At 44.9% G+C, this 4499-nt stretch overlaps 1 pseudogene; it reads right to left on the reverse strand.

The window, feature by feature from the left end:
• Positions 1-1787: 1787 nt before the first annotated feature.
• Positions 1788-4152, reverse strand: LOC110182622 (transmembrane protein 245-like; annotated as a pseudogene).
• Positions 4153-4499: the final 347 nt, after the last annotated feature.

Below are 4499 nucleotides of genomic sequence, written 5' to 3' on the forward strand. Positions count from 1 at the left end.
ATTTTGCCATCCTCATACATAGGTAGTCAACGCCACATGCATGAATATGCTCAAGATGCCATGGCATATGTTCGTTGCTACGGCCGTCCAGACTTATTTATCACCTTCACATGCAATCCAGCTTGGGACGAGATAGTACAGCTGTTATTTCCTGGACAATCATATAGGGATAGGCATGACATCACAGCCCGTGTTTTCAGACAAAAGCTCAAGTCACTGAAGGGTTTTATTGTGAAACATGGAGTTTTTGGATCTGTGCGGTGCTGGATGTATTCAGTAGAATGGCAGAAGAGAGGATTGCCGCATGCGCACATACTGATTTGGCTGTATGATAAAATTACTCCAGATGAAATCGACGATGTTATATGTGCTGAGATTCCACGGGCCGAGGTTGATACGGATGAAGTTGTCATCAAGAACATGATACATGGCCCATGTGGTACCCTCAACCCATGTTCACCATGCATGGTAGACGGGAAGTGTTCCAAGCGATATCAACCAACACCGTAACAGGGGACGATGGATATCCTCTGTATAGGAGACGGTCAACTGAAGATGGAGGGACTTCGGCAACTTTAAACATGAGAATTGGTGATATTGAGGTAGACAATCGTTGGGTGGTTCCATACTCACCACTATTGTCAAAATCATACAAAGCGCACATCAACGTAGAATATTGCAATTCCGTGAAATCGATTAAATATATCTGCAAGTACGTGAATAAAGGCAGCGATATGGCAGTTTTTGGTGTTCAAGCAGAAAATGGGGACAGCAATGCAATACGAGTTGTCGATGAAATATCTCAATACAAGGCTGGAAGATACATAAGCAGCAACGAGGCTGCATGGAGAATTTGTTCGTTCCCCATTCATGAACGCTATCCAGCTTTAGTTCACTTGGCAGTCCATTTGGAGAATGGTCAACGTGTCTATTTCACAGAAAGAAATGTGCAAGAAAGAGTCCTGAATCCGCCAGCTACAACTCTGACTGCCTTCTTCACCTTATGCCAGGAAGATGATTTTGCCGGAACCTTGATGTATTCAGAAGTGCCCTCTTAACTACAATATGCCACAGAGAAACGTGGCAGGGTACAGCTAGTACATTATATATATTTGTGTTAAAAACAATGAAGTAATACCTGCTTTCATTTCATTCACCTATACATATTATATTTGCAGTTTTACATTCACAGATTTGCATTTTTCCTCTACATCAAACGATCGTTTGTATGGCACCTATAAGATATAGTCGTCCGATTTTCATGAAATTTGACAAAAAATTTAAGACTAATACAAAATGGCTATACCTCAAATTTGATGAAAATCAGCTGAAAACTGAAAAAGTTATAAATTTAATTGTATTAATTTCTCGATTGTTCTATGGGAGCTATATGATATAGTTGTCCGATTTTCATAAAATTTTACACAAAATTGTAGAGTATAGTAAAATGGCTATATCTCAAATTCTATTGAAAACTGAAAAAGTTAAAAAAATTTTTGTAAAAATTTTCCGATCATTTCTATGGCAGCTATATGATATAGTCGTCCGATCCGGCCCGTTCCGACATATATACGAGTGAGAGTATATAGAACGCTATCTGTAAAGTTTCATTCAGATAGCTTCAAAACTGAGAGACTAGTTTGCGTAGAAACGGACAGACGGACATGGCTAGATCGACTCGGCTGTTGATCCTGATCAAGAATATATATACTTTATATAGTCGGAGGTGCCTCCTGCGTTGCAAACTTCTGACTGAAATTATAATACCCTGCAAGGGTATAAAAAGGCGGTACAAATTAGTAACTGCAAAGCGATCAACACGATAGTCAAACCATTCGCCATCCTAGAACTATAGTAAAATTTTCTGGGCCAATATCAATTTGATTGTCGAGTTTTTTGGCCGCACAGTTTTTGTTAGTATCTTCGAGTATTAAAAAGGAAATTCGTAGTTGCTGTTCCATGCCAAACTCACGTGGTTCGCGTCTCCTCGTCAGTGCTGTTCCTAGTTTCTTGATGGCTGCGCATTGCCAAAGTGGCCACCTCAAAAAGACCAATAAAAAAGCAGAGCATCAGTGGTCCGAAAATGGCTCCCTGCCATCCAATCCAGTACATGCCACCGGCGATGGCCAGACCATTCAGGTAGGGATGACCACCACCCTTGAGGTCTGCATATATGGCCGTCTCAAAAGATGACGGCACAACGAATTGAAACAGGAATAGTATCAGTCCGGCATAGAAGCCATCCTGGGCTAACCAGAGCTCCAGGAAAGCAGGAACAACGCACCAATAGGTTCCCAGGAAAGGAGCAGATGCCAGCATGGCAGCCACAGCGGACGGCAGGAAAACTATCCGTGCTCCAAAAACTGTGTGCACCAGCCAAGTGAACAAGCCAGTAAACGTAGAACACTTAAACATTGAGACTAATATCACCGTAATGGAGTTCTCTAGGGCATCAGCAATCGTGATGCCCGAACTGGAGTATCCCAAGTATTTGGTAATCTGCAGCGGAGCATTCTTCTCTTGACTGCTTGAAAACAAATAGAAAAGGGCCGTAAAGAAGACAATCATATCCAAGATAAACTCGGAACCCGCCGGAAAGCTTAAATAGTGACAGAATTTCGCCTGTCACGCCCATGATCATCGACAGATTGGTGCTTATAATGTGCCACAAGGATTCTGCGACCTCGAGGATCGTCTGCGTATTGCTCTGCGCCCATCTGATGATGCCCTGTTTCGCCACTGGATTGTCGACGATCTCGCCAAAGGTGCTCTTCAGTGCGTCCGTTGGAACCCTTGGGCTATAGGAGGTATCCGCCTTGCTGAAATCGATCCAGTACTGAATAAGACATCGAGAATCTGCTCCTTCAGCTTAATAGCGTGCACCTTGTCGTCGATACGTCTCGATCTTACGGCGCCCATAATGGTGCGCATTATCTAGCTCATCGCCTGTATGTTGGCGGGAAAGATATCAATTAGCTCAGGCCGATCTGTGATCGTCTTGTTAATTAGATCCTTGCCCAAGTAGGTCACCTCATCGACTCCGAGTATATGTTCGCGCAAAAAAACACGCTTAGAAACACTATGACTCCACGGACGACTTAAGTGAGTCTCACACGATCGTATTGATCTTATAATTCAGCTCTAGATGAGGTGAAGCAAGATGGGAATGGCTGCCAGGATAAACATCCAGACGTTGCGATATAGGAATGTCCCTAGGCAGGCGTAGAACAATAGTTTAAAGAAGGTATCACTCTGGTGGCCATCAATCTCGGCTCCGTGCTTCTCATCGAAAGTGTCCGTTGAGTCGACAGTGTCACTAACAGAGATGTCCTCCACTTCCGACTGTTGACTGAGTGGGGGCTCGCTACCTAGCCTTCCACAAATGCTAAAATTACTTAAGGAACGTTCGAAATCGTTTCTATCGAACAATTTTTGCAGGCGATCTAGGTAGGATCCAGACTCTTCCCTTGTTTGAAGATGGTATGCCGTAGATGCAGTAACATAGGCCATGACTAGGAGGAACACGGGCATCTGGAGGGCGCCCAAAAAGCTGCTAAATTAGCCAGCTATGGCTATCCACATGGACTGCCCAGCGACAACAAAATGAGCACTATTCTCCGGCTTCCAGAAGAAATGAACGCAAGTTAGATAGACCAGTGGAGCGCATAGTACCAGCAGCTTGATGCATCCAGCCACTCCGCATCAGGCCAGAAGCAGCTGCCAGTGCTCGCAAAGCCATCCTATCAGCAGCCGGCCGCAGTGTTCCGTGGCCTCCAAAGGCGAAAGGCAAATAGAGACCAAAACGTTGCAGTCGCGCTCTTACAGCCGCTGGAACCAGCTATTCACGCTCTCCGCCAGCCGTCGCTTAAATGGGAAGAGGACCGCGCCCATGAGGAAGGCCCAGAGAAGCGGGCGCACGAAGGTTCCCAGGATGAAACAGACGGCTACAAAGGCTCCCACGCCGGCAGCGATAAGAAAGTTGTACATGGCAGCACGGAAGCTCTCATGGTTCTGGGAACGCATACGCAGCAGCCGGCTGAGCACGCTGTCGAAGGAGCAATCTCGCCGAATGGCAATCGGTTCTGAGCGGTTCATTTTGGGGGCTCAGAAATACGAGGAATTTTGGTGATTTCGGCCGCGATTTGTGAGATCAGCAACCGGGCTGGCGGCGGAGTTTCAGTTTCCAGAGCTTGAAGTGGTCATCGGAGGCGCAAGGAAACTTCCTTCAGTTTTCCAACATGTTTTAGAAACAAAAACATTCTCTGGCAATCTTAAACAATTGAAAATAATTGTCATCCAAATAAGTGCAGCCGTTCTCAATCTTATTTGAAGATTCCAAGCAAGTGAACGCCGACCCAAGGAGCATTCTACCTAAATTGAAAAACGAACAAATGAACGTTAAAAACAATTTAAGTAAAGAGCGGTTTCAGGACGAGCAGGCGATGAATAAAAACGACGGCGGACACAAAGAAGACAAGTGACGCTTGATTCTGAAGTAG

Source organism: Drosophila serrata, unplaced genomic scaffold (assembly GCF_035046125.1).
Source record: "Drosophila serrata isolate PLE 108 unplaced genomic scaffold, ASM3504612v1 contig_229, whole genome shotgun sequence".
NCBI lineage: Eukaryota > Metazoa > Arthropoda > Insecta > Diptera > Drosophilidae > Drosophila > Drosophila serrata.